Consider the following 23,408-nt stretch of genomic DNA (forward strand, 5'->3'; position numbering starts at 1 on the left):
GCGTTTGTTATTGTTGCACCATGATTTCCCGTTTCCATCTCTAACTTCAGATGTACTGGGGTTGCTGGTGCTGCATCTGGCTAGCCAGCTTTCCTCGCCCGCGCAAAAGCGGGTCATGAGGCTTGTTAATGCGGCCATTGTTCTCGGCTTATTTTGGCCGAGGTGTCTGGCGAGCCATTCGTCACGGACCCTATGCTTAAAAGCTGCCAAGGCTTCGGCATCCGGACAGTCGACAATCTGGTTCTTTTTAGTAAGAAACCTGTTCCAAAGCTTTCGGGCTGACTCTCCGGGCTGTTGAGTTATATGACTCAAATCGTCCGCATCCGGAGGTCGGACATAAGTCCGTTGAAAATTTCCCTGAAAGGCTTCTTCGAGCTCTTCCCAACTTCCAGTGGAGCTTTCGGGGAGGCCTTTAAGCCAGTGACGAGCTGGCCCTTTGAGCTTGAGGGGTAAGTACTTGATGGCGTGGAGATCATCTCCTCGAGCCATATGGATATGAAGGATGTAGTCCTCAATCCAGACCCCAAGGTCTGTTGTTCCGTCGTATGTCTCTATGTTTACGGGTTTGAATCCCTCTGCAAATTCATGGTCCAGCACCTCATCGGTGAAACATAAGGGGTGTGCGGCACCCCTGTAGCTGGGTGTACCGCGTTGTTCGGATGTTTGTTATGTTTCATTGTATGCTGGGGCGTGCTTGCGTGGTCCATAGATGGATCTTGCTGCGCCGTCCTTTGGGTGTGAGCCCTTGCATGGGTCGCGTGTTGTATTGTGAGTGGCGTTGTATGCCGCTCTGTGTTGGTAGAGGCGTCGTTTATCCGGCCAGGTGGCTGTTTTGATATTTGGTTGTTGGGGGTCTGAGGCCTCCTCATCGAATTCAGGTAGCAGCTTCCGCTTTGGGTAGCTCTTGGAGGGGCGATTGTCGCCGTACCTCGCTGTTGTGTTGAGTATTTTACTCCATCTGATTTGGAGTGTGTCTTGCGCAGTCTTGAGCCTTTACTTCTGTTTTTTAAGAGTCCTCGCGGTGGCAACAAGCCTTTTACGGGCATTCTTCTGCTCCGGGTGCCTGTCCGGCATTATATCGTCCGGACCATTATCCTTGATAGAATTTGTTTGATCGGTTTGATTATCCGGATTGCCGCTGTCCGGCAGCGGTTCGCCCTGCTCCAGCGCTGGGTCTGTGTGATCGTTATTTTTGTCGAGGCGGGATTTGGGGCGGCGCTTGCGTCGCCGCTTTGACTGCTTCTCGAGGGAACAAGCCTTCGGTGCATCCTTCCGCTCCTCGTCGTCATCTTTTGGTGCGTCCACCATGTATACGTCATATGACGAGGTGGCTTTCTAGGGCCCAGTAGGCACTGGTTCTTCATCGTCTCCTTCATCAGCGTCCATACCATCAATGTCTTCAGAGTCGAAGTCAAGCATGTCGGTTAAATCATCGACAGTGGCTACAAAGTGGGTGGTGGGTGGGCTTTGAATTTCTTCATCGTCCGTATCCCAACCTTGTTGACCGTAGTCCGGCCAGGGCTCTCCTGATAAAGAGAGAGACTTTAGTGTCTTCAGAATATCACCAAAAGGCGAGTGCTGAAAGATGTCCGTGACAGTAAACTCCATGATCGGCGCACAATCGGATTCGATCGGCAGGGGCGCGAAGGGTTCGGAGTCCGGAGAGGAGTCCGGCTCCTTGGAGTCATGAGTCTCGCGGAGTGCAGGGCTGGTGTTTAGCTCGATCGCCGTTGGGATCGCAGCCCCCGAGGCGGCGTCCAACCACCCATCCTTGATCGGCGTAGTTGGCTCCGAATTAAGGGTCGAAGCCGATGCGGGTGCGGCCTCCAGGGCACTGTTCGGTGGCAGAGCTAGATCATGCTCGTCGTGACAGTGCGGCGCGCTCGGCAGTGGCTCGAATCCGTCGAGGATCAAGTCCCCGCGGATGTCAGCCATGTAGTTTAAACTTCCAAATCTGACCTGACGGCCAGGGGCATAGCTTTCGATCTGCTCCAGATGACCAAGTGAATAGGCCCGGAGTGCGAAGCCGCCGAAGACGAAGATCTGTCCGGGGAGGAAGGTCTCACCCTAGATTGCATCTCTATTGATGATCGTAGGAGCCATCAAGCCTAACGACGATGACACAGAGGAACTCTCAATGAAAGCACCAATGTCGGTGTCAAAACCGGCCGATCTCGGGTAAGGGGCCCCAAACTGTGCGTCTAGGCCGGATGGTAACAGGAGGCAAGGGACACGAAGTTTTACCCAGGTTCGGGCCCTCTTGATGGAGGTAAAACCCTACGTCCTGCTTGATTAATATTGATGATATGGGTAGTACAAGAGTAGATCTACCACGAGATCGGAGAGGCTAAACCCTAGAAGCTAGCCTATGGTGTGATTGTTGTTCTGTATGTTGTCCTACGGACTAAAACCCTCCGGTTTATATAGACACCGGAGAAGGTTAGGGTTACACAAAGTCTGTTACAATGGTAGGAGATATATATATCCGTATCGCCAAGCTTGCCTTCCACGCCAAGGAAAGTCCCTTCCGGACACAGGACGAAGTCTTCAATTTTGTATCTTCATAGTCTAGGAGTCCGGCTGAAGGAATAGTCCGGCCATCTGGACACCCCCTAATCCAGGACTCCCTCACCTATCAAAGATGGCAATACCTAGATCTATCCTCGCTTTTATGCCTAGTTAGGGGCATTAAACGATAGCGCTTGTTGGGAGGCAACCCAATTTTATTTTTATTGCTTGCCTTTTGCTCCTGTTTAGTAATAAATAAATTATTTAGCCACTGTTTTGGTTGTGTTTTCTGTGTTTAATAAGTGTCTGTGCCAAGTAGAACCGTTGGGAAGACTTGGGGAAAGTCTTGTTGAACTTGCTGTAAAAACAGAAACTTTAGCGCTCACGAGAACTGCTGTCATTTTTATTTGAAGAGTGCTATTTATTTAATTCTTTTTGCAGATGATTAATAGATAAATTACTCACGGCTAGCAATTTATTTTAGAATTTCTGGGGTTCCAGATCTTGCGCTAGCTACAGATTACTACAGACTGTTCTGTTTTGACAGATTCTGTTTTTCGTGTGTTGTTTGCTTATTTTGATGAATCTAAGGCTAGTAAAATAGTTTATAATCCATAGAGAAGTTGGAATACAGTAGGTTTAACACCAATATAAATAAATAATAAGTTCATTATAGTACCTTCAAGTGGTCTTTTGTTTTCTTTCGCTAATGGAGCTCACAAGTTTTCTATTTTGAGTTTTGTGTTGTGAAGTTTTCATGTTTTGGGTGAATTCTTTTGATGGATCATGGAACAAGGAGTGAAAAGAGCCTAAGCTTGGGGATGCCCATGGCACCCCCAAGATAATCCAAGGACACCAAAAAGTCAAAGCTTGGGGATGCCCCAGAAGGCATCCCCTCTTTTCGTCCACTTCCATCGGTAATTTACTTGGAGCTATATTTTTATTCACCAACATGATATGTGTTTTGCTTGGAGCGTCTTGTATTATTTGTGTATTTGTTTGTTAGTATGACACAATCATCCTTTCTGTGCATACCTTTTGAGAGAGCCATACATGAATTAAAATTTGATAGAATACTCTATGTGCTTCACTTATATCTTTTGAGCTAGGTAATTTTGCTCTATGTGCTTCACTTATATCTTTTCAGCTAGGTAATTTTGCTACATGTGCTTCACTTATATCCTTTGAGCTAGATAATTTTGCTCTATGTGCTTCACTTATATCTTATTGAAGGAAATATGCCCTAGAGGCAATAATAAAGTTATTATTTATTTCCTTATTTCATGATAAATGTTTATTATTCATGCTAGAATTGTATTAACCGGAAACATAATACATGTGTGAATACATAGACAAACTTAGTGTCACTAGTATGCCTCTACTTGACTAGCTCGTTAATCAAAGATGGTTATGTTTCCGAAACACGAACAAGGTGTTGTTATTTGATTAATGAGGTCACATCATTAGTTGAATGATCTGATTGACATGACCCATTAGCTTAGCACCCGATCGTTTAGTATGTTGCTATTGCTTTCTTCATGACTTATACATGTTCCTATGACTATGAGATTATGCAACTCCCGTTTATCGGAGGAACACTTTGTGTGCTACAAAACGTCACAACGTAACTGGGTGATTATAAAGGAGCTCTATAGGTGACTCCAAAGGTAGATGTTCGGTTGGCGTATTTCGAGATTAGGATTTGTCACTCCGATTGTCGGAGAGGTATCTCTGGGCCCTCTCGGTAATGCACATCACTTAAGCCTTGCAAGCATTACAACTAATGAGTTAGTTGCGAGATGATGTATTATGGAACGAGTAAAGAGACTTGCCGGTAACGAGATTGAACTACGTATTGGATATCAACGATCGAATGTCGGGCAAGTAACATACCAATGACAAAGGGAACAACGTATGTTGTTATGCGGTCTGACCGATAAAGATCTTCGTAGAATATGTAGGAGCCAATATGGGCATCCAGGTCCCGCTATTGGTTATTGACCGGAGACGTGTCTCGGTCATGTCTACATTGTTCTCGAACCGTAGGGTCCGCACGCTTAAGGTTTCGATGATAGTTATATTATGAGTTTATGAATTTTGATGTACCGAAGGAGTTCGGAGTCCCGGATGAGATCGGGGACATGACGAGGAGTCTCGAAATGGTCGAGACGTAAAGATCAACATATTGGACGACTATATTTGGACATCGGAAAGGTTCCGAGTGATTCAGGTATTTTTGGAGGTACCGGGGAGTTACGGGAATACGGGGAAGAGTATTGGGCCTTAATGGGCTTTAGTTGGAAGGAGCCAGGAGGTGGCGCGCGCCCCTCCCAAGCCTAGTCCGAATTGGACAAGGGATTTGGGGCGCGGCCCCCCTCTCCCTTCCTTCTCCACTTCCCTCCTTTCCCCCCTTCTCCTAGTTGGACTAGGAAAGAAGGAGTCCTACTCCCGGTGGGAGTAGGACTCCCCTTGGCGCGCCCACTCCTAGGCCGGCCGCCCCTCCTCCCCTGCTCCTTTATATACGGGGGCAGGGGGCACCCCATGACACACAAGTTGATCTTTGAGATCGTTCCTTAGCCGTGTGCGGTGCCCCCTGCCACCATATTCCACCTCGATCATATCGTTGTAGTGCTTAGGCAAAGCCCTGCGTCGGTAGAACATCAAGATCGTCACCACGCCGTCGTGCTGACGGAACTTCTCCCCGAAGCTTTACTGGATCGGAGCCCGGGGATCGTCATCGAGCTGTACGTGTGCTAAGAACTCGGAGGTGCCGGAGTAACGGTGCTTGGATCAGTCGGATCGGGAAGAAGACATACGACTACTTCCTCTACGTTGTGTCAACGCTTCTGTTGCGATCTACAAGGGTACGTAGATCAGACTCTCCCCCTCGTTGCTATGCATCACCATGATCTTGCGTGTGCGTAGGAAATTTTTTGAAATTACTACGTTCCCCAACAGTGGCATCCAAGCCTAGGTTTTATGGTTTGATGTTATATGCACGAGTAGAACACAAGTGAGTTGTGGGCGATACAAGTCATACTGCCTACCAGCATGTCATACTTTGGTTCGGCGGTATTGTTGGACGAGACGACCTGGACCAACCTTACGCGTACGCTTACGCAAGACCGGTTCCCCGACGTGCTTTGTACACAGGTGGCTTGCGGGCGACTGTCTCTCCAACTTTAGTTGAACCGAGTGTGGCTACGCCCGGTCCTTGCGAAGCTTAAAACGGAGTCTATTTGACAAACTATCGTTGTGGTTTTGATGCGTAGGTGAGATTGGTTCTTGCTTAAGCCCGTAGCAGCCACGTAAAACTTGCAACAACAAAGTAGAGGACGTCTAACTTGTTTTTGCAGGGCATGTTGTGATGTGATATGGTCAAGACATGATGCTGAATTTTATTGTATGAGATGATCATGTTTTGTAACCGAGTTATCGGCAACTAGCAGGAGCCACATGGTTGTCGCTTTATTGTATGCAATGCAATCGCGATGTAATGCTTTACTTTATCACTAAGCGGTAGCGATAGTCGTGGAAGCATAAGATTGGCGAGACGACAACGATGCTACGATGGAGATCAAGGTGTCGCACCGGTGACGATGGTGATCATGACGGTGCTTCGGAGATGGAGATCACAAGCACAAGATGATGATGGCCATATCATATCACTTATATTGATTGCATGTGATGTTTATCTTTTATGCATCTTATCTTGCTTTGATTGACGGTAGCATTATAAGATGATCTCTCACTAAATTATCAAGAAGTGTTCTCCCTGAGTATGCACCGTTGCCAAAGTTCGTCGTGCCCAGACACCACGTGATGATCGGGTGTGATAAGCTCTACGTCCATCTACAACGGGTGCAAGCCAGTTTTGCACACGCAGAACACTAAGGTTAAACTTGACGAGCCTAGCATATGCAGATATGGCCTCGAAACTCAGAGACCGAAAGGTCGAGCGTGAATCATATAGTAGATATGATCAACATAGTGATGTTCACCAATGAAACTACTCCATCTCACGTGATGATCGGAAATGGTTTAGTTGATTTGGATCACGTGATCACTTAGAGGATTAGAGGGATGTCTATCTAAGTGGGAGTTCTTAAGTAATATGATTAATTGAACTTGAATTTATCATGAACTTAGTCCTGGTAGTATTTTGCGAATCATGTTGTAGATCAATAGCTCGCGTTGTTGCTTCCCTGTGTTTATTTTGATATGTTCCTAGAGAAAAACTATGTTGAAAGATGTTAGTAGCAATGATGCGGATTGGATCCGTGATATGATGTTTATCCTCATTGTTGCACAGAAAAATTATGTCCTGGATGCACCGCTAGGTGACAGACCTATTGCAGGACCAGATGCAGACGTTATGAACGTTTGGCTAGCTCAATATGATGACTACTTGATAGTTTAGTGCACCATGCTTAACGGCTTAGAATCGGGACTTCAAAGACGTTTTGAACGTCATGGACCATATGAGATGTTCCAGGAGTTGAAGTTAATATTTCAAGCAAATACCCGAGTTGAGAGATATGAAGTCTCCAACAAGTTCTATAGCTAAAAGATGGAGGAGAATCACTCAACAAGTGAGCATGTGCTTAGATTGTCTGGGTACTACAATCGCTTGAATCAAGTGGGAGTTAATCTTCCAGATAAGATAGTGATTGACAGAATTCTCTAGTCACCATGACCAAGTTAGTAGAACTTCGTGATGAACTATAGTATGCAAGGGATGACAAAAACGACTCCCGAGTTTTCAGGATGATGAAATCGATGAAGATGGAAATCAAGAAAAACATCAAGTGTTGATGGTAGACAAGACCACTAGTTTCAAAAAAAGGGCAGAGGGAAGAAGGGGAACTTCAAAAGAACAGCAAGCAAGTTGCTGCTCAAGTGAAGAAGCCAAAGTCTAGACCTAAGCCGGAGACTGAGTGCTTCCACTGCAAAGGGAATGGTCACTGGAAGCGGAACTACCCCAAGTGATTGGCAGATAAGAAGGATGGCAAAGTGAACAAAAGTATATTTGATATACATGTTATTGATGTGTACTTTACTAGTGTTTATAGCAACCCTCAGTTTTGATACTGGATCAGTTGCTAAGAGTAGTAACTCGAAACAGGAGTTGCAGAATAAATAGAGACTAGTTAAGGGTGAAGTGACGATGTGTGTTGGAAGTAGTTCCAAGATTGATATGATCATCATTGCACACTCCCCTATACTTTCGGAATTAGTGTTGAACCTAAATAAGTGTTATTTGGTTTTTGCGTTGAGCATGAATATGATTTGATCATGTTTATTGCAATACGGTTATTCATTAAAATCAGAGAATAATTGTTGTTCTGTTTACATGAATAAAACCTTCGATGGTCATACACCCAATGAAACAAGTTCATTGGATCTCGATCGTAGTAATACACATATTCATAATATTGAAACCAAAAGATGCAAAGTTAATAATGATAGTGCAACTTATTTGTGGCACTGCAGTTCAAGTCATATTGGTGTAAAGCGCATGAAGAAACTCCATGCTGATGGGCTTTTGGAATCACTTGATTATGAATCAGTTGATGCTTGCGAACAATGCCTTATGGGCAAGATGACTAAAATGCAGTTCTCCGGTACAATGAAGCAAGCAACAGATTTGTTGGAAATCATACATACTGATGTATGTGGTCCGATGAATATTGAGGCTCGCGATAGGTATCATTATTTTCTGATCTTCACAGATGATTTGAGCAGATATAAGTATATCTACTTGATGAAACATAAGTCTGAAACATTTGAAAAGTTTAAAGAATTTCAGAGTGAAGTGGAGAATCATCATAACAAGAAAATAAGGCTTCTACGATCTGATCGCAGGAGACAAATATTTGAGTTACGAGTTTGATCTTCAATTAAAATAATGTGAAATAGTTTCAATACTCACGCCACCTGGAACACCATAGTGTAATGGTGTGTCCGAACGTCATAACCGTACTCTATTAGATATAGTGCGATCTATGATGTCTCTTACCGATCTACCACTATCGTTTTGGGGTTATGCATTAGAGACAGCTGCATTCACGTTAAATAGGGCACCATCTAAATCCGTTGAGACGACACCATGTGAACTATGGTTTGGCAAGAAACCTAAGCTTTCGTTTCTTAAAAAGTTTGAGGTTGTGATGCTTATGTGAAAAAACTTTCATCCTGATAAGCTCAAAACCAAATCGGAGAAATATGTCTTCATAGGATACCCAAAAGGAGACTGTTGGGTACACCTTCTATCACAGATCCTAAGGCAAGACATTCGTTGCTTATAATGGATCCTTTCTAGAGAAGGAGTTTCTCTCGAAAGAAGTCAGTGGGAGGAAAGTAGAACTTGATAAGGTAATTGTACCTTCTCCCTTATTGGAAAGTAGTTCATCACAGAAATCTGTTCCTGTGACTACTACACCAATTAGTGAGGAAGCTAATGCTGATGATCATAAAACTTCAGATCAAGTTACTACCGAATCTCGTAGGTAAACCAGAATAAGATCTGCACCAAAGTGGTACAGTAATCCTGTTCTGGAAGTCATGTTACTAGACCATGACGAACTTGCGAACCATGAGGAAGCGATGATGAGCCCAGATTCCGCAAAATGGCTTGAGGCCATGAAATCTGAGATGGGATTCATGTATGAAAACAAAGTATGGACTTTGGTTGACTTGCCCGATGATCGGCAAGCCATAGAAAATAAATGGATCTTGAAGAGGAAGACGGACGTTGATAGTAGTGTTACTATCTACAGAGCTAGAATTGTCGCAAAAGGTTTTCGACAAGTTCAAAGTGTTAACTACGATGAGAGTTTCTCACTCGTATCTATGCTTAAGTCTGTCCGAAACATGTTAGCAATTGCCGCATTTTATGAAATCTGGCAAATGGATAAACAAAACTGCATTCCTTAATGGATTTCTTAAAGAATAGTTGTATATGATGCAACTAGTAGGTTTTGTCAATCCTAAAGGTGCTAAATATGCAAGCTCCAGCGATTCATCTATGGACTGGTGCAAGCATCTCAGAGTTGGAATACACGCTTTGATAAGTTGATCAAAGCATATAGTTTTATACAGACTTGCGGAGAAGCCTGTATTTACAAGAAAGTGAGTGGGAGCACTATAGCATTTCTGATAAAGTATATGTGAATGACATATTGTTGATCGGAAATAATGTAGAATTATTCTGTAAAGCATAAAGGAGTGTTTGAAAGGAGTTTTTCAAAGAAAGACTTCGGTGAAGCTGCTTACATATTGAGTATCAAGATCTATAGAGATAGATCAAGACGCTTGATAAGTTTTTTCAATGAGTACGTACCTTGACAAACTTTTGAAGTAGTTCAAAATGGAACAGTCAAAGAAAAAGTTTCTTGCCTGTGTTATAAGGTGTGAAGTTGAGTAAGACTCAAAGCCCGACCTCAGCAGAAGATAGAAAGAGAATGAAAGTCATTCCCTATGCCTCAGTAATAGGTTCTATAAAGTATGACATGCTGTGTACCAGATCTATTGTATACCCTACACTGATTTGGCAAGGGAGTACAATAGTGATCTAGGAGTAGATCACTGGACAACGGTCAGAATTATCCTTAGTGAAATAAGGATATGTTTCTCGATTATGGACATGACAAAAAGGTTCGTCGTAAAGGGTTACGTCGATGCAAGTTTTTGACACTGATCCAGATGATTCTAAGTCTCAATCTGGATACATATTGAAAGTGGGAGCAATTAGATAGAGTAGCTCCGTGCAGAGCATTGTAGACATAGAATTTTGCAAAATACGTACGGATCTGAATATGGCAGGCCCGTTGACTAAATTTCTCTCACAAGCAAAAGATGATCAAACCTTAGTACTCTTTGGGTGTTAATCACATAGCGATGTGAACTAGATTACTGACTCTAGTAAACCCTTTGGGTGTTGGTCACATATCGATGTGGACTATGGGTGTTAATCACATGGTGATATGAACTATTGCTATTAAATCACAAGGCGATGTGAACTAGATTATTGACTCTAGTGCAAGTGGTAGACTGAAGGAAATATGCCCTAGAGGCAATAATAAAGTTATTATTTATTTCCTTATTTCATGATAAATGTTTATTATTCATGCTAGAATTGTATTAACCGGAAACATAATACATGTGTGAATACATAGACAAACTTAGTGTCACTAGTATGCCTCTACTTGACTAGCTCGTTAATCAAAGATGGTTATGTTTCCTAACCATGAACAAGGTGTTGTTATTTGATTAACGAGGTCACATCATTAGTTGAATGATCTGATTGACATGACCCATTAGCTTCGCACCCGATCGTTTAGTATGTTGCTATTGCTTTCTTCATGACTTATACATGTTCCTATGACTATGAGATTATGCAACTCCCGTTTACCGGAGGAACACTTTGTGTGCTACCAAATGTCACAACGTAACTGGGTAATTATAAAGGAGCTCTATAGGTGACTCCAAAGGTAGATGTTGGGTTGGCGTATTTCGAGATTAGGATTTGTCACTCCGATTGTCGGAGAGGTATCTCTGGGCCCTCTCGGTAATGCACATCACTTAAGCCTTGTAAGCATTACAACTAATGAGTTAGTTGCGAGATGATGTATTATGGAACGAGTAAAGAGACTTGCCGGTAACGAGATTGAACTAGGTATTGGATATCGACGATCGAATCTCGGGCAAGTAACATACCGATGACAAAGGGAACAAAATATGTTGTTATGCGGTCTGACCGATAAAGATCTTCATAGAATATGTAGGAGCCAATATGGGCATCCAGGCCCTCTATTGGTTATTGACCGGAGACGTGTCTCGGTCATGTGTACATTGTTCTAGAACCGTAGGGTCCGCACGCTTAAGGTTTCGATGATAGTTATATTATGAGTTTATGAGTTTTGATGTACCGAAGGAGTTCAGAGTCCCGGATGAGATCGGGGACATGACGAGGAGTCTCGAAATGGTCGAGACGTAAAGATCGATATATTGGACGACTATATTCGGACATCGGAAAGGTTCCGAGTGATTCGGGTATTTTCGGAGGTACCGGGGAGTTACGGGAATACGGGAAGAGTATTGGGCCTTAATGGGCTTTAGTGGGAAGGAGCCAGGAGGTGGCGCGCGCCCCTCCCAAGCCCAGTCCGAATTGGACAAGGTATTTGGGGCGCGGCCCCCCTCTCCCTTCCTTCTCCACTTCACTCCTTTCCCCCCTTCTCCTAGTTGGACTAGGAAAGAAGGAGTCCTACTCCCGGTGGGAGTAGGACTCCCCTTGGTGTGCCCACTCCTAGGCCGGCCGCCCCTCCTCCCTTGCTCCTTTATATATGGGGCAGGGGGCACCCCATGACACACAAGTTGATCTTTGAGATCGTTCCTTAGCAGTGTGCGGTGCCCCCTGCCACCATATTCCACCTCGATCATATTGTTGTAGTGCTTAGGCGAAGCCCTGTGTCAGTAGAACATCAAGATCGTCACCACGCCGTCGTGCTGACGGAACTCCTCCTCGAAGCTTTGCTGGATCGGAGCCCGGGGATCGTCATCGAGTTGTACGTGTGCTAAGAACTCGGAGGTGCCGGAGTAACGGTGCTTGGATCGGTCGGATCGGGAAGAAGACGTACGACTACTTCCTCTATGTTGTGTCAACGCTTCCGTTGCGATCTACAAGGGTACGTAGATCAGACTCTCCCCCTCATTGCTATGCATCACCATGATCTTGCGTGTGCGTAGGAAATTTTTTGAAATTACTACGTTCCCCAACACTTATATCTTTTGAGCTATGTAATTTTGCTCTATGTGCTTCACTTATATTTTTCGAGCTAGATAATTTTGCTCTATGTGCTTCACTTAGATCTTTTAGAGCACGGTGGTGGATTCGGTTTAAAGAAACTATTGATCTCTCATGCTTCACTTAAATTAATTTGAGAGTCTCTTTATAGCATGGTAATTTGCTTAATAATAATAAGCTTGGTATTCAAGATTTGTGAAACTTTCTTTTGAGTGTGTTGAATACTAAGAAAAGATTGAAGCATGATAATTGTTTTGAGATATGGAGGTGATAATATTAAAGTCATGCTAGTTGAGTAGTTGTTAATTTAAAGAATACTTGTGTTGAAGTTTTTGATTCGCGTAGCATGCACGTATGGTGAACCGTTATGTGATGAAGTTAGAGCATGATTTATTTATTGATTGTCTTCCTTATGAGTGGCGGTCAGGGATGAGCGATGGTCTTTTCCTACCAATCTATCCCCCTAGGAGCATGCGCATAATACTTTGCTTTGATAACTTCAAGATTTTTGCAATAAGTATATGAGTTCTTTATGACTAATGTTGAGTCCATGGATCATACGCACTCCCACCCTTCCACCCCTGCTAGCCTCTCTAATACCGCGCAACTTTCGCTGGTATCATACTCCTACCATATACCTTCCTCAAAACAGCCACCAAACCTACCTATTATGGCATTTCCATAGCCATTCCGAGATATATTGCCATTCAACTTTCCACCATCTAGTTCATCATGACACATCCATCATTGTCATATTGCTTAGCATGATCATGTAGTTGACATAGTATTTGTGGCAAAGCCACCGTTCATAATTCTTCCATACTTGTCACTCTTGATTCATTGCATATCCCGGTACACCGCCGGAGGTATTCATATGGAGTCATAATTTGTTATAGTATCGAGTTGTAATCATTAAGTTGTAAATAAATAGAAGTGTGATGATCATCATTCAATAGAGCATTGTTCCAAAAAAAGGCCAAAGAAAAAAAGGCCCAAAAAAATAAAAAAGGGATAATGCTACTATCCTTTTTTCCACACTTGTGCTTCAAAGTAGCACCATGATATAGCGAGTCTCATATATTGTGCTTCAAAGTAGCACCATGTTCTTCATATATAGAGTCTCAGATGTTGTCACTTTCATATACTAGTGGGAATTTTATGTTATAGAACTTTGCTTGTATATTCCAATGATGGGCTTCCCCAAATTTCCCTAGGTCTTCGTGAGCAAGCAAGTTGGATGCACACCCACTAGTTTCTTTTGTTGAGCTTTCATATATTTATAGCTCCAGTGCATCCGTTGCATGGCAATCCCTACTCACTCACATTGATATCTATTGATGGGCATCTCCATGGCCCGTTGATACGCCTAGTTGATGTGAGACTATCTTCTTCCTTTTTGTCTTCTCCACAACCACCATTCTATTCCACCTATAGTGCTATGTCCATGGCTCACGCTCATGTATTGCGTGAAGATTGAATTTTTTTGAGAACATTAAAGGTATGAAACAATAGCTTGGCTTGTCATCGGGGTTGTGAAAGTGCAACCATCCCTAGGTGGTTGCATCAAAATTATGCCAAGTAGCACTCCGCATCAAAAATTCTCTTCTTATCATTTACCTACTCGAGGACGAGCAGGAATTAAGCTTGGGGATGCCTGATACGTCTCCAACGTATCTATAATTTTTGATTGCTCCATGCTATATTATCTACTGTTTTGGACTATATTGGGCTTTATTTTCGACTTTTATATTATTTTTGGGACTAACCTATTAACCGGAGGCCTATACCAGAATTGCTGTTTTTTTGCCTATTTCAGTGTTTCGGATAAACAGAATATCAAACGGAGTCCAAATGGAATAAAATCTTCGGGAACGTGATTTTCTCACCGAATGTGATCCAGGAGACTTGGACCCTACTGCAAGGGATCAAAGAGGAGGTCACGATGGTGGGGGCGCCCCCTGCCTCGTGGGCCCCTCGGTGCTCCACCGACGTACTCCTTCCTCCTATATATACACACATACCCACAAACCAGAACAGGAGCCAAAAACCTAATTCCACCGCTGCAACTTTCTGTATCCACGAGATCCCATTTTGTGGCCTGTTTCGGATCTCCGCCGGAAGAGGGCCGTCATCATGGAGGGCTTCTACATCATCCTAGCCCCTCCGATGAAGTGTGAGTAGTTTACCTCAGACTGTCGGGTCCATAGTTAGTAGCTAGATGGCTTCTTCTCTCTCTCTTTGAATCTCAATACAAAGTTCTCCCCCTCTCTCGTGGAGATCTATTCGATGTAATCTTCTTTTTGCGGTGTGTTTCTTGAGACCGATGAATTGTGGGTTTATGATCAAGTCTATCTATATATGAATAATATTTGAATCTTCTCTGAATTCTTTTATGTATGATTAGTTATCTTTGCGAGTCTCTTCGAATTATGCGTTTGGTTTAGCCAACTAGATTGGTAGTTCTTGCCATGTGAGAAGTGCTTAGCTTTGGGTTCGATCTTGCGGTGTCCTTAATTACCCAGTGATAGAAGGGGCGGCAAGGCACGTATTGTATCGTTGCCATCGAGGATAACAAGATGGGGTTTATTTCATATTGCATGAATTTATCTCTCTACATCATGTCATCTTGCTTAAGGCATTACTCTGTTTTTAACTTAATACTATAGATGCTTGCTGGATAGCGGCCGATGAGTGGAGTAATAGTAGTAGATGCAGAATCATTTCGATCTACTTGTCACGGACGTGATGCCTATATACATGTCATGCCTAGATATTCTCATATTTATGCTCAATTCTATCAATTGCTCAACAGTAATTTGTTCACCCACCGTAGAATACTTATGTTCTTGAGAGAAGCCACTAGTGAAACCTATGGCCCCCGAGTCTATTCTCATCATATCAATCTCCATTACTTTAATATTGTTTTGCTTTGGCTTTTACTTTTTACTCTGCATCTTTATACCAAAAATACCAAAAATATTATATCTATCAGATCTCACTCTCGTAAGTGACCGTGAAGGGCTTGACAACCCCTAATCGCGTTGGTTGCGAGTAGCTACCGCTTTGTGCATGTACGAGGGACTTGAGCGTGGGCTCCTACTGGATTGATACCTTGGTTCTCAAAAACTGAGGGAAATATTTACGCTACTCTGCTACATCATCCCTTCCTCTTCGGGGAAAACCAATGCAAGCTCAAGACGTAGCACTTGCCAGCAGAGTCCATTAGCTGCTGGGAAGATCTGGAGGCCGCATTCCTCGATAAATTTCAGGGCACTTATGTGCGACCACCAGATGCCGATGTCTTGAGCCACATAATTCAGCAGCTAGAAGAATCGGCTAGGCAATTCTGGACTCGGTTCCTAACAAAGAAAAATCAAATCGTCGACTGTCCAGATACTGAGGCCCTAGCAGCTTTCAAACACAACATCCGCGACGAGTGGCTAGCCCGACAGATTGGTCAGGAAAAGCCAAAATCTATGGCAGCCCTCACGACACTCATGACCCGCTTTTGTGCGGGAGAAGACAGCTAGTTGGCTCGCAGTAATAACATATCAAAGAACCATGGTACTTCGGATAACAAGGACGACAATGGTAGGTAACGTCGAAATAAACATAAGCGCAACATTAACAGCGTAAATACCGAGGATACGACAGTTAATACCGGACTCAAAGGCTCTAAACCCGGTCAGCGGAAAAAGCCATTTAAAAGAAGCTCTCGTCCAGTTTGGACCGCATACTCGATCGCTCGTGTCAAATACACGGCACCCCCGACAAGCCAGCGAACCACACCAACATGGATTGTTGGGTATTCAAGTAGGCCGGCAAGTTAATTGCCGAAAACAATGATAAGGGGCCACATAGCGATGACAAGAAGAGCCCCGGCAGCCGAACACCGGAGGAAAGAAGAGGTTCCCCCAACAAGTGCGGACGGTGAACATGATATACGCAACCCACATCCCCAAGAGGGAGCGGAATCGTGCACTCAGGGACGTATATGCGTTGGAGCCAGTCGCCCCAAAGTTCAACCAATGGTCCTCCTGTCCGATCACCTTCGATCGCAGGGACCACCCCACTAGTATCCGTCATGGCGAATTCGCCGCCCTGGTCCTAGACCCAATCATCGACGGATTTCACCTCACTCGAGTCCTTATGGATGGCGGCAGCAGCCTGAACCTGCTTTACCAGGACACAGTGCGGAAAATGGGTATAGACCCCTCAAGGATCAAACCCACAAAAACGACCTTTAAAGGCGTCATTCCAGGTGTAGAGGCCCATGGCACAGGCTCAATTACACTGGAAGTGGTCTTCGGATCCCCGGATAACTTCCGAAGCAAAGAATTAATCTTCGATATAGTCCCGTTCCGCAGTAGCTATTATGCACTGCTCGGGCGAACCACATTTGCAAGATTCAACGCGGTACCACATATTGCATACCTCAAGCTCAAGATGCCAGGACCTCGGGGGGTCATCACAGTTAATGGAAACACAGAGCGCTCTCTCCGCACGGAGGAGCACACTGTGGCCCTCGCAGCAGAAGTGCAAAGCAGCCTCTCAAGGCAATCCACCAGTTCGGCATTTCAAGACCCAGACACCTTCAAGCGCGCTCGGAGTAATCGGCAACTAGACCGCCTGGCACGATCTGAGCTCGTGTAGCAATGCGGCCCCCACCCCGGCCCAAGCCAAACGGCGAAATTCGTGCCACGCGTACATAATTACGCATTAAAAATACCATGGGCATAGGTAGGGAGGGGGCACAACTACGGCACGCCCCAATATGTGGCTTAAACCGCACTAGGGGCTTCCCTCTTTGTTATTTTTCTCTTTCAGGACTTTAATCTCTGGAAACCCTGTCCGGCAGCATGATTGCCGAACACATGATGCAGCAACCAAGGAGGCAGAAAGCTACGTCACACCACGGAACTCCCAGGTGGATTATGATAACGAGTGAAATATTTGCTTTAATACTATTCCTCAGCTTGCCCTAGGAAGGGACATAGTCCTACTTTTTGCTTATCGCACTATCTGTATCATTCTGCTTTAACGCACCTTTTTTGAATAAACAATGCATAACATTACGACTATTCTTGCATTCTTGTTTTATATATATGTGTTCATCAATGAAGCCTTGCAACCGTACACTTTGGTACGACCAATACACCAGGGGCTTAAGTACCACACATTATGGTGTGAGAAGTCCGAACACTTTCACAAGTGTGGCACCCCGAACTTATAGCATTATATGCATCAGCTCCGAATCATGTCTTTGGTCAAATGTTAGGTTTACCCGGCTCCTATGTTTTGGTACCTTACCTTCCGCTCAATCGGCTAAGGTAGCACTAGGAGAACTACTACGATTGTGCCCCGGTTCTGCTGGGCTAAGCACCTCGGTAGAGAAAGCTAAAACTGACTGTCATGATAAGGCGAGAGACTGGTCGCTGTTCGGCGAGGTTTCGAGTCCCTAAACACTTATGCCGCTTAGAGCAAGGAGCCGGTCCTGTCCGGCTTAAAGGCGTGTATCGCGCCCCGAATTCAGCCTTCCGAAAACTAGGGGCTTCGCCGAAATTTAAAATTATAGAATTCTATGGCTAAGTGAGAGTGATAAAGCATTATTAGTCCGGTTGGCTTGTTCGCCGTGCTGAGCACCCCCCTCGAAGGACCCAAAAATGGGAACAAGAGTGCTTAGGTTTATCCCGAACACCCCAGCACTCGTGGCATGGGGGCAAAAGCCGAGGACTAGCCATCTTTCAGATTGGATAAACAGCCAAACAAAAGGTAATATTTTAAATCCAAACAAGCGTTGCATAGCGCATCTGAAACAAGTTTTCATCATACAGGATCACACGAGCAGGTTTACTCAAATATTACATCCTTTGGATGGGCACCCATCAGGACACCCTCATAATAAATTTCAGGGAGGGCGATGCTCCTTGCCCTGCGGCGGTCCTTCCTTGATCAGCTTCACAGCGTCTAGATTCGCCCATTGCACCTTCACACAGGCGAAAGCCCGGCGTGCACCTTCGATGCAGATGGACTGCTTGACGACTTCTAGCCGTGGGCAGGCATCCACAAGCCGCCTCACCAGGCCGAAGTAGCTGTTCGGAAGGGCGTCGCCAGGCCACAGCCGGACTATAAAGCCCTTCATGGCGTGTTCGGCCGCCTTGTGTAGCTCGACCAGCTGCTTCAGCTGGTCGCTCATAGGCACCGGGTGTTCGGTCCTAGTATACTGAGACCAAAACAGCTTCTCCGTTGAGCTTCCCTCCTTGGCCTGGTAAAACTGTGCGGCATCCGACACGCTGCGGGGCAAATCTGTGAATGCTCCTGGAGAGCTCCGGATTCAGGTAAGTAATAGGTAATTTACTTTCACATGCTTGCTTTGCATATAGAATACCTTACCCGCTGCTATTTTCTTCATCCCGTCAATCTCCTGGAGGTCCTTTTGGGCTTCGGCCTTGGCACTCTTTGCGCTCTCGAGGGCCGCGGCAAGCTCAGACTCTCGCGTCTTCGAGTCAAGCTCCAACGCCTCGTGCTTCGTCACAAGAGCCTGGAGCTCTTGCTGCACCTCGCCCACCCGAGCCTCTTGCCTTTCCTGCTCGGTGCGCTCCTTGGCCGCTTTATCTTCGGCCTCGGACAGCGCTTGCTTTAGGGTCGCCACTTCGGTCATGGCCCCTGGCAAATTCATGATGATCCTGTCATTTTGCAATCGCATTCTTTTTATACATATCCATAGATGAGGTACTACTTACCTTTGTTCTCCTCGAGCTGCCTCTTGGCAAGGCCGAGCTTGTCCTTGGACCCTTTAAGGTCCTGCTTCAGTGTGGCGACCTCCACAGTCAGTGCGACAGATGCCAGCAGCGAAGCCTGCATACGCATATTGACATACTTATATTAGACTCCTGCGATATTGTTTCATCCTCTGTTCGGCTTTTCTTTGTGAACACCGAACAGAGCATCAGGGGCTACTGTCTATGCGGTAATATTTTTCCTATATTGTAAACTTTACCTCAAAGCCTGTTAGAAGGGTGGCACAGGCTTCAGTCAATCCGCTCTTGGCAGACTGAACCTTCTGGACCACCGCACTCATAATAGTACGGTGCTCCTCGTCAATGGAAGCGCTCCCAGCAGATTGTCCAGCGCCTCTGGATGGACAGGGGTCACTAGCACAGGCATCTTGCCCCTCTTGGAAGGAGGCCGCCTGCCCGAGTCCGGAACCACTGGAGGTTATGGCGCGGTGTTCGGCTGAGGGCCGAACTCGGAGCCCTCAAGGGCCTTGTTCCCTCAGCTCCCGGAGTCCGGAGGGTCGCCTTGAGGCGCCTCTGGGACTATATCCCCTCGACCCGGTACCTCTTGAGACAATACCTCGGCGTCGTCCGCAGGGCAAGGGGAGGTGGCGGTCGGAAGTGGATCGCTATCCATATCCGACGAGCCCAGGGATCCATCCGACGACACATCGATGCGGGCTTGTGGCGGCCTGCATAATCATATTCGGTGTTAGGGGAAGCAGTGCGACAAAGGAATGCTATGAGTTACTCTAGTATCCGAATACTTACGACTTCGCCAGGGGCTTGGCCCTGAGCAGCCACTCGTCTCCGCCTTCGGCGGCGGTGGTGGAACTGTCCGGAAGGAGAGTCCTTCCCTTCTTGGACCCTTTCGCCTCCCTAGTTGGGGCGGCCTTCCTTTTCTTGTCTCCCCGAATTGAAGGGGAGCATCTTCTTCTTCCTCCTCGTCTTCGGGGGAGGAGTGTGTCACAGAGTTATTGGACGATGAGTCTGATGACACCTGGCGTCGGGAAATCTTTCGGGATCCCTTGGCCTTCTTGGTCTTCTCCAGCCCCTTGTAAGGAGCCGGAGTCAGCATCTTCGTCAGGAGAGCGTCTGCTGGGCCTTCGGGCAAAGGAGCTGGACAGTCGATCTGTCTGGCCGTCTCCTGCCAGTCCTGTCAAAGGTACAGGAGCTTAGATCCCGCATAGAGTCAAACTATGAAAAACAAGTATCCTGTGAGAGGTAAAACAGCTTACCGCGCTGGCTTGGCGCTTCGCGCAGAATCCGCGATCCTCGGTAGTGGGAGGGGGAACCTCGACACCCTTGAATAGCACCTTCCAGGCATCCTTGTGAGTTGTGTCGAAGAGCCTGTTCAGAGTTCGGTGCTGGGCTGGGTCGAACTCCCACAAGTTGAAAGCCCGTTGTTGGAATGGGAGGATCCTGCGGATGAGCATGACCTGGACTACATTGACGAGTTTGAGCTTCTTGTTCACCATGTTTTGAATACATGTTTGGAGTCCGGTTAGCTTTCCCGAACTACCCCAGGACAAGCCCTTCTCTTGCCAGGAGGTGAGCCGCATGGGGATGCCAGATCGGAACTCGGGGGGCCGCTGCCCATTTAGTGTCACGCGTCTCGGTGATGTAGAACCACCCCGATTGCCACCCCTTTACGGTCTCCACGAAGGAGCCCTCGAGCCATGTGACATTGGGCATCTTGCCCACCATGGCGCCTCCGCACTCCGCCTGGCGGCCGCTCACTACCTTTAGCTTGACATTGAAGGTCTTCAGCCATAAGCCGAAGTGGGGCTTGATGCGGAGGAAGGCCTCGCACACGACGATAGACGCCGAGATGTTTAGGATGAAGTTCGGGGCGAGATCGTGGAAATCCAGGCCGTAGTAGAACATGAGCCCCCGGACGAATGGGTGGAGAGGGAATCCCAGTCTATGGATGAAATGGGTAAGGAACACTACCCTCTCATGGGGCCTGGGGGTGGTTGAGGGAGTCCTGGATTAGGGGGTGTTCGGGTAGCCGGTCTATACCTTCAGCCGGACTCTAGGACTATGAAGATACAAGATTGAAGACTTCGTCCCGTGTCCGTATGGGACTTTCCTTGGCGTAGAAGGCAAGCTTGGCGATGCGAATATTCAAGATCTCCTACCATTGTAACCGACTCTATGTAACCCTAACCCTATCCGGTGTCTATATAAACCGGAGGGTTGTAGTCCGTAGGACAGAATCAACTCCATACACAACAATCATACCATAGGCTAGCTTCTAGGGTTTAGCCTCCTTGATCTCATGGTAGATCTACTCTTGTACTACCCATATCATCAATATTAATCAAGCAAGAGTAGGGTATTACCTCCATCGAGAGGGCCTGAACCTGGGTAAAACAAAGTGTCTCCTGTTACCATCCGGCCTAGACGCACAGTTCGGGACCCCCTACCCGAGATCTGCCGGTTTTGACACCGAAATTGGTGCTTTCATTGAGAGTTCCTCTGTGACGTCACAATCAGGAAGGATGCCTTCTCCCGTCTTCAAAGACGGCGCCGTTGCCAAGGGAGTCTTGGCTGTCGGCCAAACCCTCCGGCTAGGTGGTTTCCTCATGACCGCCTGTTCGGCTATTGCGCCGACGGTGACCTCTCGGGTCATCAAAAGCAATCTACACGTCAGCTCGAAGCTCGTCGAGCAGTTAGATCCAATGGAGCTCTCTTCCGTAAACGAGCTCTTGGATCCCATCACCGCCCTGGGGGTCGCTACGGATTACGACCAGGTTGGGCTTAAACCCGACCTAAGAGAAATGAACTCTCCCCAAGTCACCCACCACGTTGCCGTGGTAGAGGCGCAGTGCGGCGACCCTTCATCTATTTTAACGACTAGTTACGTCCAATTTCCCGATCCCTCCAAGCCGGATACCCGCGGAGGGGAGGATGTAACTCAAGACCTGAGCTTAGGATCAGGCAACGGGCCGGATTCGTTGGATAACGTCCAGGAATCCGAACATTAGAGTTCGGAAACTCTTCGGCCTCCGAATCTTGGATTGGGTGAGGTTTCAGATTCAACGACACCCGCCCACCCGAACATAAGCGATCTCTCCCAAGTCAGGCAGAGGCCCGACGAAACAGTACATCATTACTGGGCCAGATTCCTCCTGGTTATGAACAGGATAAAGGATTACCGCGAGGGAGACGCAATATCAATCTTCTGCAGTAATTGCATGGACGAGGGAATCCTTAATGCCATAAGTCCGGCCTTGAATAGTGCCTGGAAAACCGAAACAAAATTTTGGGATAATCCGGCCTTGAATAGTAATCCCGTCCGAACTAAGAGGGTGCATCATCATAAAACACCCGGGATAAATAGCAAAAAGCCAAAACCCTTTACAGGGCATGGAACCGTACTGGAAAGGTGGCTTGATGGACCCTATAGAATTCATGGTATAGAGGACGACACACCAACACTGGTAGAAAAAGGGCCTATAGTCCCGGTTCGTAAGGGCCTTTAGTCCCGGTTCCTGAACCGGGACTAAAGTGTCGGTACTAATACCTCCCCCCTTTAGTCCTGGTTCAATCCATAACCGGGACTAAATCCCCTCCACGTGGGCAGTGTGCAGAGTGATGGGGAACGTAGTAATTTCAAAATTTTCCTACGCACACGCAAGATCATGGTGATGCACAGCAACAAGAGGGGAGAGTGTTGTCTACGTACCAACGCAGACCGACTGCGGAAGCGATCACACAACGTAGTGGAAGTAGTCGTACGTCTTCTTGCCGATCCGACCGATCCAAGTGCCGTTACTCCGGCACCTCCGAGTTCTTAGCACACGTTCAGCTCGATGACGTTCCTCGGGCTCCGATCCAGCAAAGCGTCGAGGAAGAGTTCCGTCAGCACGACGGCGTGGTGACGATCTTGATGTACTACCGACGCAGGGCTTCTCCTAAGCACTGTAACGGTATGATCGAGGTGGAATTTGGTGGCAGGGGGCACCGCACACGGCTAAGGAACGATCTCAAGGATCAACTTGTGTGTCTTGGGGTGCCCCCTGCCCCCGTATATAAAGGTTGGAGGAGGGGGAGCTGGCCGGCCAGATAGAGGGAGGCGCAGGAGGAGTCCTACTCCTACCGGGAGTAGGACTCCCCCCTCCAATCCTAGTTCAACTAGGAAACCTTCAAAGGGGAGAGAGAGAGAGAGAGGTGGCCGGCCCCTCTCCTAGTCGTAATAGGACTAGGGAGAGGGGGGGAGGCGCAGCCCTATGTGGGCTGCCCTCTCACCTTTCCACTAAGGCCCATGTTGGCCCATTTGGCTCCCGGGGGGTTCCGGTAACCCTCCCGGTAAT

Source organism: Triticum aestivum, chromosome 2A, assembly GCF_018294505.1.
Source record: "Triticum aestivum cultivar Chinese Spring chromosome 2A, IWGSC CS RefSeq v2.1, whole genome shotgun sequence".
NCBI classification, from domain to species: Eukaryota; Viridiplantae; Streptophyta; class Magnoliopsida; order Poales; family Poaceae; genus Triticum; species Triticum aestivum.